Here is an 11,176-nt window from a genome sequence, read left to right as displayed (position 1 = left end):
CCTAACCCCATTGAATACAATGATCCTTCTCCTTCTCCAAATTTTGAATTCCCTGTGTTTGAGGCCGAGGAGGAAAGTGATGTAGAAGTGAGTGATGAATTGTCTCATCTTCTTGAGCAAGATGAAAAGATTATTCATCCATTTGAAGAGCAGATTGAGCTAGTCAACTTGGGTGCCAAAGATGATGTGAAGGAAGTCAAGATTGGGTCTCGACTGTGTCCAGATGCTAAGAAGGGGTTGATTGATATTCTTCGAGAGTATTCAAATGTGTTTGCTTGTTCCTATCAAGACATGCTTGGGTTGGATTCTGAGATTGTGGAACATAGATTGTCGTTGAAGCCAAAATGCCTGCCAGTCAAGCAGAAGTTGAGAAGAACGCATCCTGATATGGCTATGAAGATCAAAGAGGAAGTGCAAAAGCAGATTGATGCCGGTTTCCTTGTAACCGCTGAGTATCCGCAATGGGTGGCCAATATTGTGCTAGTGCTGAAGAAAGATGGAAAAGTCCGCATGTGTGTTGATTATAGAGATTTGAATGAAGCCAGTCCGAAAGATGATTTCCCTCTGCCACACATTGATATGTTGGTAGACAATACTGCTAAATTCAAAGTCTTTTCGTTTATGGATGGATTTTCCGGATATAATCAGATCAAAATGGCACCCGAAGATATGGAGAAGACCACATTCATTACACCCCGGGGAACATTCTTTTATAGAGTGATGCCTTTCGGTTTAAAGAATGCTGGTGCAACTTACCAGAGAGCAATGACTACTCTTTTTCATGATATGATGCATAAAGAGATTGAAGTATATGTCGATGACATGATTGCTAAATTAATTAATAAAGAGGAACATGTTGAGCATTTGTTGAAGCTATTCCAGCGTTTGAGGAAGTATAAACTCCGCTTGAATCCCAATAAATGTACTTTTGGTGTTCGTTCTGGTAAATTGTTGGGCTTTATTGTCAGCGAGAAGGGTATTGAAGTTGATCTTGCCAAGGTCAAAGCAATACGATAGATGCGTGCACCAAAAATTGAGAAGTAGGTCAGAGGTTTTCTCGGCCGCTTGAATTATATTTCCAGATTCATTTCCCACATGATTGCCACATGTGCGCCTATATTCAAGCTTCTTCAGAAAGATCAGTCTTGTGATTGGACCGAAGACTGCCAAAAAGCTTTTGACAGTATCAAAGAATATTTGCTTGAACCTCCAATTTTGTCTCCCCCTGTTGAAGGAAGACCGTTGATCATGTATTTGACTGTGCTAGAAGATAGTATGGGTTATGTTCTTGGTCAACAAGATGATACTGGAAAGAAATAATTTGCAATTTACTACCTCAGTAAGAAGTTCACCGACTATGAGACTTGGTATTCTATGCTTGAGAAAACTTGTTGCGCATTGGCTTGGGTTGCTAAGCGTCTGCGTCAGTATATGTTGAATCATACCACTTGGTTGATATCCAAAATGGATCCAATCAAGTATATATTTGAGAAGCCTGCTTTAACTGGGAGAATTGCCCGTTGGCATATGTTGTTATCAGAGTATGATATCGAGTACCGATCTCAGAAAGCGATCAAAGGTAATATCTTGGCTGACCATTTGGCTCACCAACCAATTGAAGATTATCAATCAGTGCAGTATGATTTTACAGATGAAGAGATTTTGTACTTGAAAATGAAAGATTGTGATGAACCATTGCTTGAAGAAGGGCCAAAACTTGGTTTCCGTTGAGGCATGATATTTGATGGAGCTGTTAATCAATATGGAAATGGAATTGGGGCAGTGATTATTACTCCTCAAGGAACGCATCTACCATTTACAGCTAGATTGACTTTTAAGTGTACAAACAACATGGCAGAATATGAAGCTTGCATTATGGGGCTTGAAGAGGCCATGAATCTCAGAATCAAGTATTTGGATGTCTTCGGTGATTCGGCCTTGGTTGTGAATCAGATCAAAGGAGAATGGGAGATAAATCAACCCGGTTTAGTACCGTATAGAGATTATGCGAGGAGGATTTCAACTTTCTTTACAAAGGTTGAATTTCATCATATCCCTCGAGATTGGCGTCAATGATTGTAGTGAAGTATTGGAATGAAGTGCCCAATTTATTTGTGATGCGTCTTGATAGGCCAGATCATGTGTTTGCTGTTGAAGAGATTAAAGACGAGAAGTCGTGGTATTACGACATCAAATGTTTCCTCCAAAGTCAGATTTACTCGCCTGGGGCATCTTTGAAAGATAAGAAGACTTTGAGAAGATTAGCCGGTAATTTCTACTTGAATATATACTGTACAAGAGAAACTTTGACATGGTTTTGCTCAGATGCGTGGGTAGACACGAAGCAAACTTGTTGATGACCGAAGTGCATGAAGGTTCCTTTGGTACTCATTCCAATGGACATGCAATGGCAAAGAAGATGTTGCGAGCAGGTTACTATTGGCTGACAATGGAATCTGACTGTTGCAAATTTGTGAAGAAATGCCCCAAGTGTCAAATATATGCTGATAAGATCCATGTTCCTCCGACACTATTGAATGTTATTTCTTCCCCATGGCCCTTCTCCGTGTGGGGATTTGATATGATTGGGATGACTGAGCCCAAAGCTTCAAATGGACATCGTTTCATTTTAGTGGCAATTGATTACTTCACCAAATGGGTTGAAGCGGCATCGTATGCAAACGTGACCAAGCAAGTTGTTGTAAGGTTTATATAGAATCAGATCATATGCCGTTATGGTGTGCCAAGTAAGATCATTACTGATAATGGATCAAACTTGAATAACAATATGGTGGAAGCTCTTTGCGAAGACTTCAAGATTGCACATCATAACTCTTCTCCCTACAAACCCAAGATGAATGGGGTTATTGAAGCTGCGAACAAGAACATTAAGAAGATTATTCAGAAGATGGTTGTCACATATAAGGATTGGCATGAGATGCTCCCATTTGCTTTGCATGGGTATCGTACATCCGTCCCTCACTTCAACAAGGGCAACCTCTTTCTCTCTTGTATATGGTATGGAAGCAGTGCTCCCCGTAGAGGTTGAGATTCCTTCATTGCGTGTGCTCATGGAAGCCAAGTTGACTGAAGTTGAATGGTTTCAGACCAGGTTTGACCAGTTGAATTTGATTGAAGAGAAGAGATTAACTGCCATGTGTCATGGTCAATTATATCAGCAGAGAATGAAAAAGGCTTTTGATAAGAAGGTCAGACCTCGAGTGTTCAGAGAAGGTGACCTTGTGCTCAAGAAGATTTTGACATTCAAGCCAGATTCTAGAGGAAAGTGGACTCCTAATTACGAAGGCTCATATGTTGTTAAGAGAGCCTTTTCAGGCGGTGCATTGATTCTTAGAACTATGGATGGTGAAGAGTTCACTCGTCCTGTGAACGCAGATGCAGTCAAGAAATACTCCGCCTAAAAAAGAAAAGCACAACTCGCTAAGTTGAAAACCCGAAAGGGCGGCTTAGGCAAAAATGAGCGTCTCGGTGGATTGAAAACCCGAAAGGGCGATCCAGGCAAAAATTAGAGACATAAAACAGAAAGAATTTCCCGATAAGTTGAGTACCCAACCTTGGGGAAACTTATGCAAAAATTAGGGATTATGGCAAGTAACTGCATTCTGCTGATCTTCAGTGTTTTGAAGGCTTGTTTGAGCATAAGGGTTGACATCAGTTCATCTCCGCAGCGGTCAAGAGCACAGTGAGTATCAAGAGTTGGTAGAGGGATTAAGGATCATTTGTATTCAATGTAACACCTTTCCATGTAAATTACCATTTTCAACTTTGTAAAATCTATGGAGTCTTGTCATTTACAGACTACCATTCTATTAAATAAAGTTGAGCTTTTATCCAAATTGTTTCTACTCTTATTTACTTCAGCCAATAGTTTTAAATTTTATTATGATCATTTTGAAATTAAAGTTTTTAAATCAAAATCAAGTTTTCTTTAATATATAAAAGCAATAATTTTTCAAAGCAATTAAAAGGAATATCAACAACATTTCAATGGATAGCAAGTCCTTAAGTGTGAAGCATCAGAGGTTCCCCAAGCAGTTAACCCTTTGGGTATCCCTAGACATTAGTGTTGATTCAGTTCCTTGGTGGAGTGTTTGATCCTCAGTGGAATTTCTTTATCCCCAGCTGATTTGGTTGATTCAGATACCCTGTGGCATGTTGTTTTCCCCGATTGAGTTTCTGCCTTTCCCAACGAAGTTCGTATTTCCTCAGCAGGGTTGATCTTCAGAGATGGTTGATCTTCCCTAGTGGATCGCTTTGGTGTCCCCACCAATCGCTATTCAACTTGCTCCCAGTCAGAGTTTCCTCCTGGTTTTTGAGCAACTTTTGTTATGATTATTCTCTGTAGGGTTGTCTCCCATTTTCATGGTGTTGACCTAAAATTCCCCACAAATTGGTTGTTCTATCCTCAGCAGATCTCCTCCTTCCCCGGTTAGGTTTGAACCTTTGGGATGTTGATCTCTCTATTCTCCAGCAGTTGTCTCCATATTTTGTGGATTGACTGAGGATTGTACCGATGGTTCAAATTCTTTGCGACACCTCTGTATCCTTTGTGATCGTCTTGTCAGCATAACCATCATATATACATATACATTCATATAATTTCATAATTTGCATATCTCGCATCTCCATATTTGATTTGTTTGAGATTCTTATTCTCTGTTATGGCGGTATTTTATCCCCATACCAAATCTGGTGTCTGTCCTCCTTCAATTGTAGGGTGTCAGCCCCTTAAGCAGAAAGACTTTAACCTTTTTTCGTTTCCCCACTGAGTTGTTTCCTCGTGGATGGTTGTTATTTCAGTTTCCTCTCCAGTAGATTTTTTGGATTGGATTACTCCCCTTGAGTTATGTCCTCATTGGGTTGAGTCTTGGTTGATTGTTTCTTTCTAGCTCTTACCTAGATAGATCTTTTGGTTCCCTAAGAGTCTAATTCCCAGTAACTGGTAATATTCTTCTTAGTTTGCAGTTTGTTAATTCTTGCCCAATACCCGACAAAAGTACCCCTTTTTCTCCTCAGTAGAGTCCCCAAGAAGTATATCCTTGATATGTTCATCCTAACCGGTGATGGATATCTTTCTTTCCCCTGCCTGAGTCTATCCTTGATATGTTCACTTTAACCAGTGACGGATATTCTCATTTTTGGTATTCTACCCAGTAAAAAGGTAGTTGTAATCCCTATTTTGTTCCTCAGAGAGTTAATCCTTGATATGTTCATCTTAACCGGTGACGGGTTTTCTTCTCCTTGTGGTTTTCTACCCAGTAACCGGTAGTTGTAAATCCTACTTTTCCCCTGTGTGGAGTCTATCCTTGATATGTTCATCCTAACCGGTGACGAATTTTCTCTTCTATGGTATTCTATCCAGTAACTGATAGATATAATCCCTATTTTTGCTACTCATCAGAGTTTATCCTTGATATGTTCATCCTAACCGGTGATGGATTTTCTCTTTGGTCGGTATTCTACCCAGTAAAAAGGTAGTTGTAAATCCCACTTTATCCCCTTTTTCAGAGTTTGTCCTTGATATGTTCATCTTAACCGGTGACGGATTTTCTCTTTGATTGGTTTTCTACCCAGTAACCAGTAGTTGTAAATCCTATTTTTTTCCCCATTTTCAGAGTTTATCCTTGATATGTTCACCTTAACCGGTGACGGATTTTCTCTTTGATTGGTTTTATACCCAGTAACCGGTAGTTGTAAATCCTACTTTGTCCCCTCACAGAGTCTATCCTTGATATGTTCATCCTAACCGGTGACGAATTTTCTCTCCAACGGTTTTCTATCCAGCTTTCGATAGATGTAATTCCTACCCTTTTTGTTCAGTTGGTATATCTTTTATATGTTCATCCTAACCGATGACGGGTATCCTCCTTGGCATTTACAAGCAAGTCTATGCTTGACATGTTCATCTTAACCGGTGACGGATTTTCTTCCCTGTTGAGTTTATCCTTGATATGTTCATCCTAACCGATGACGGATACTCTCACCCTTGGTTTGCTGCCCAGTAACTGGTAGTTGTAAATCCTATTTTCTACAGTTTTTCCCAACAAGGCTATTCTTACCCAGTAACCGGTAATGAATGCTCCCTCCTGGTGGTCCTCAGTGAGTCATCCTTGATATGTTCATCCTAACCGATGACGGATGTTCTTCTGTCAGATCTTTATTATCTCCTTACCCAGTAACAGGTAGTAGATAATAGATTTCCGCTCCTCCTGCGTTGACGTTTATCTCCTTACCCCTCTTTCATTCGGTTTGTTTTGGGAGAGGTCACCAAGCACTTTGTGATTATATCATACTTGTATTTTATCATTTCACTAACCAAATTACCAAAAATATGCCTTTGCATTTGTCTAACTCTTTTGTAGGAAGGGCATGATTCCATTTATTCATCAAGTTCACATCTAGGGTTTGAGACCCTCATGAACAAAGAGAACAACCAAGAATTGATCCAATAATGGTTATGAGCATCATATATGAGTCCCAATGTTCTCTACAAGTTATATTGATCAAGTTTTCTTCAAGAGTTTGAGGGTGATTTGCCTTGGAAACCCTAGTTTGACTGGGTATCTTGAGTAACTTCTCCAACAAGCTATCTCACCAATTGATCAAATTTCTAAAGGGACACTTCAAATTTCATCATCTTATGCATATGTGATCTACCATGAGCCAAGAAAGTCAATAGAATTGGAAGTTTAGCAAGTTGGTTGATGGTGGTTGGCCAGATGAATTCATCTGATGAGACCCAAGTCTCCCTAGATCCTATCTCCTACAATTTTCACCATATGAAAAAGATTCCAAGAGAAAACTTACTCTAAATGACATTCCAAACAACTTTCATGTTGATACCTGTTAGTTCTTGTGTTGGCAGCAATTTTGGTAAAACCTAGAGTGTTCACAAGTTGTCACATGTGTTGTCTTGACATAAGATAACTTGTATCTGCAGGATGTTTAAAAGGTGATTATGCAGGATTTTACTGAGATGTCAGACCCGATGTCATGACATTTGTATACAGAACATTCAGTCTGAATGTTATGTATTATGTGATTGCGTTTTTAATGCAAATCTATGTATGATTGATAAGATGATTTAAACGCGCATTCAATCATTAATTACAACCAAATTTACTTATTTTCCAAAGAGATCTAATCAGCTGTCATGAGAAGATTTGAATGGAAAATAGTTTTAGGGTTTTATGATGTCCAAGCCCAGCCAAATGCTTCTATATAAAGGACATGGAAAACCTGATTTTATACACAAGAAATATCGAACGAAATATTGAGAAAGAATAAGGGTTTTAGTCTTGTGTGGTCGTGTGAATTGTAAGCCATTCAATTCATCCATAGATGATTGAATTGGTCTGATTTTTGAGTTGTAATTTGTCACTCTAAGCTTTTAAGCATGAGTATGTGTTTACTTGATTGAAGCTTTTAAGTAAGATCAAGTATGTGTCTTTGAAGAGTGTCTTCTTTTCATTGTAATTCTTGTTTGATATCACTGTTGTGATTGAGGGGGAGTGAGTAGGATCTCATATCTAAGAGTTCTTAGGTAGAAGTCACATGGGTAGAGATTAGGTGAAAAGACTGTAACTTGAAGTTGTTTACTGAGAGTCTTTGAACTGATTCTATTTAGTGGATTTCCTTCCTGGCTTGGTAGCCCCCAGACGTAGGTGAGTTTGCACCGAACTGGGTTAACAATTGCTTGTGTCTATTGCATTACTGTTCTTTATCTTCTATCCTATTTGTATTGTTTAGATATTAGTGTCGTGACATTACCTTCGACATCTCATATCTGATACCAGAATTTCAATACCTAGAGCTAGTTTTGCTTGTAAAATCATTTCCTATGTTGAAACATTATAGGTCATTTTGTCTAAACCCTAATTTGAAAGTCAACTTCCCAAGGCCATAACTTGCTCAATTTTTATGAGATGAAAGATATCCAAGTTGCACAATTAAATTCAATGTGTCTACTTCAACTTTTATGTTTTGAGTGGAAGCTAATTCAACTTTTTGGAGCATGTGATATGAGGTTACATTATAGGTCACTTTTGACCTATACCATTGATCAAGTGATTTTTCCAAACTTCAAAAATGCATAACTCTATCATTTTAAATCCAAATGACATGAAATTGGTGACCATTTTGAAGGTCTTTGAGAGAGATACAACTTTTATACAGACACTTTTCTCATTTGAAGCTCATATAAAAAGTTAAGCATGGTGGAATATTGAGACATATGGCTTGACACTTAGAAAAATTTTGATATGTCAAAAATTTCCAAACTTCCACCTCAAATTTCTCCAAGTTCCAAGCTACAAATAAAAAAGTGTTTAATATGAAAGTTATTCCTCTTGATCTCACCTTTCCAAAGAGCTAAAATTCATCCATTTTGGACAAGGAATGCATAGGTTGCAGATGGAATGAACATGGTGACATCACTTGGCAAAGACCAAACTTCAAATCCAAATGCACACTTGCCTTGCAATCCAAAGTGAATTCAGACTATCCAACATTCATTTGTGGACTTATGGCAATGATTTTATGGGCCTATGCACGCCCATACACTCATGCATCATCAATGACCAAATTTGGGAAGTGATTTCAAGTGTGCAAATATCAATGATTTAGCCTATAATTAGAGCTCCATATGCTCAGAATTTCACACACATTCGCACCAGCTTTGATCCCCCATCTCAAACCCTCACTTTGCAAAGGATAAACTTGAGAAATTCTTTTGAATTTGAGGTTGAATTTCCACTGTTTTGAAATTCAAATCTCCAGGAATCCACAACCTTGTAAGCATCCAATCCTTCTTCTGCAAGCAAGTGGAGTGAGATCAAGTACAAGCAAGATCAAGATCAGTTGAATCCAGACCTCCATTGAAGGTATTTTCCAGAAATTTTGATCTCTTCGATTCTCTCAAATTCTTGCTCAATTCTATTGATTCTTTGGTTGTCTGAAGTCCTACCAATGTAGGCAAGAAGATTGAGTTGCTTTGAGGACAAATCGAAGCAACTCAGTTCATGTACCTCAAATTTCAACTCCATGTATCTCTTAATATACTTGGAGTTAGGATAAATTGAGGTCAGATTCGTGCTCAGTGTCATTTTTACTTTAAAATCATGTCCTTCTTTTTAATTTTGGTGATGGTTATGACTGAACCAGTCCGGCGAGGCTCGCCGGAGAAGACAACCGGTCCTTGGACGCCGGTGGTGTGCTGGATGGTTCTGAGACATAGGATCCATTTTATTTGTTTTAATCTCGTGCGTTGGTTTGCATTACCACGCGTGCTGCGCAGTTGACTAGTGACCACATGGAATGCGTGCTGGTGGCCACTTGATCTGCCACCTCAATTAATGAGGGAGATCAAGTGGTCCACGTTTTTTCTGATATTTTAATTTTCATTTTAATTGCATTATTTTTAATAATTCATATCAAATTCAATATTGATCCAAAAAATACGAGACTTTCACCAAAAAAATTCAAATATTTTTCTCTTTCATACTCTGAATTAAAATTATTTTTTGGATCATTATTAATATTTTTCATGAATTAATTGCTTTTTCATTTGTTTTTAATTGTTTAAAAATATTTTTAAATGTCCAAAAATTATGAAATTTTTTCTCCAAGGTCCTTTGACCTTGTTTGACCTATGATAAATCTCATGGTCATTTCTTTGGTGTTTTAATGAGATTTTAGGAATTGGACAAACCATATTTAATTTAAATGCACTATTTTAGTGTTTTTTTAATTTGAATAAATTCCAAATAAATTTGTTGACCAACTGTGATGACTTGTTTATGTTTAACTCTTGTTGTAGGGCCTTGGTCAAGGTTGATTTGACTTTGTCAAATTAATATAATTGGATTTAGGGGATTGATGGAATGTACATTCCATCTCCCAAAATGAATGGATGATATTAATTTGGTAAAAGTCCTCCTTTGACCAATTTGTGTTTTGATCCATTCCCCTCCCACTTCATCTTATTCCCCTTCTTCATTCATTCATTACATTTGGCCTATGACATCTCAAAGTCCTAATGCTAGTTGATTGAAAAATTGACATGAGTATGGATGAGATTAGGCCACACCTTTTGCATATTCTTTTTTGTCTGTAGTATGTTTCATGAACATAGTCCATTATACTATCTCTCTAACATGCATTAACACCAAAATTCTATTGCCCAGTCTCAAATAGTTGTGACTTCTACATAAGTCCAATTACGATTGCTTAACATAGCGCTAAATTTGTGACATAAAAGGCATAAGCATTCTAGTTAGTGAGATTGTAAGTCTCTCCTCTTTCATGGTATTGTGTGAAAACTTCGCCTTCTTTCCTTCCATTGAAAGATGTTTTGGCTCAAGGATTCATGCTTGTGGTAAGCGGGTTGAGTGTTCTCCAAAGAATGTCTTGAAATGAAAAGCAAAAGCAAAACATTACTAACTTCTAACCAATTAACTACTAACTTTTAATTTCAAGCCTTTACTTTAATGCAATTTATTTTTAGCACTCTATTTCATTTGCCATTGTTCATATCATTCTAATTGTTTATGTTAATGCAATTTTCACTTTGTCCATTTGGACCATATTGTGTGATATATTTTGTTTGTGTATACTTTGCTTGTTTGTGTGGTCTTTGACCATTAATGTACATAATAATAACAAAAACCCTAAAAAACTTTTGAGTGGACTGTTGGCTTGATCTTGGACAAACGGACTTAGAATCTAGGCAACCTTCCTAAGCTAAAGGACTTGGCCAATGCCAATTTGTTGAAGAACCAAGTGCTTGAAATTTGAAACTTCATCTGGTGCATCTTTGAAGACCTCTCTAAGTACATCTGCAACATGATCATTGTGAAGTTGTTATTTTGAACCTGTGACTTGTGGAATTCATCTATTACATGGGCTATTTTGAAGAAGATCATGGAATGGATAAGCTTGGATGTGGCCATCTTTACTTGATGTCTTGCTCTTGAAGATAATATAATTGTGCATTTGTGTGTTGCTTGATTCTAAAAGTCCAAGGGAATTCTGGGTTTCTATTGACATTCTTGTCTATTGGATTGTTACCCATTTGGTCAGATCTTTTCAACTCTAAACTTTTAATTTTGTATATAGAATAGTCTCTTCATCTTCTCCCTATTTCTTTAATTTCAAA

The sequence above is a fragment of the Lathyrus oleraceus genome, chromosome 1, assembly GCF_024323335.1.
Source record: "Lathyrus oleraceus cultivar Zhongwan6 chromosome 1, CAAS_Psat_ZW6_1.0, whole genome shotgun sequence".
Taxonomy (NCBI): Eukaryota; Viridiplantae; Streptophyta; class Magnoliopsida; order Fabales; family Fabaceae; genus Lathyrus; species Lathyrus oleraceus.
Note: the sequence above shows the minus strand (reverse complement) of the source record.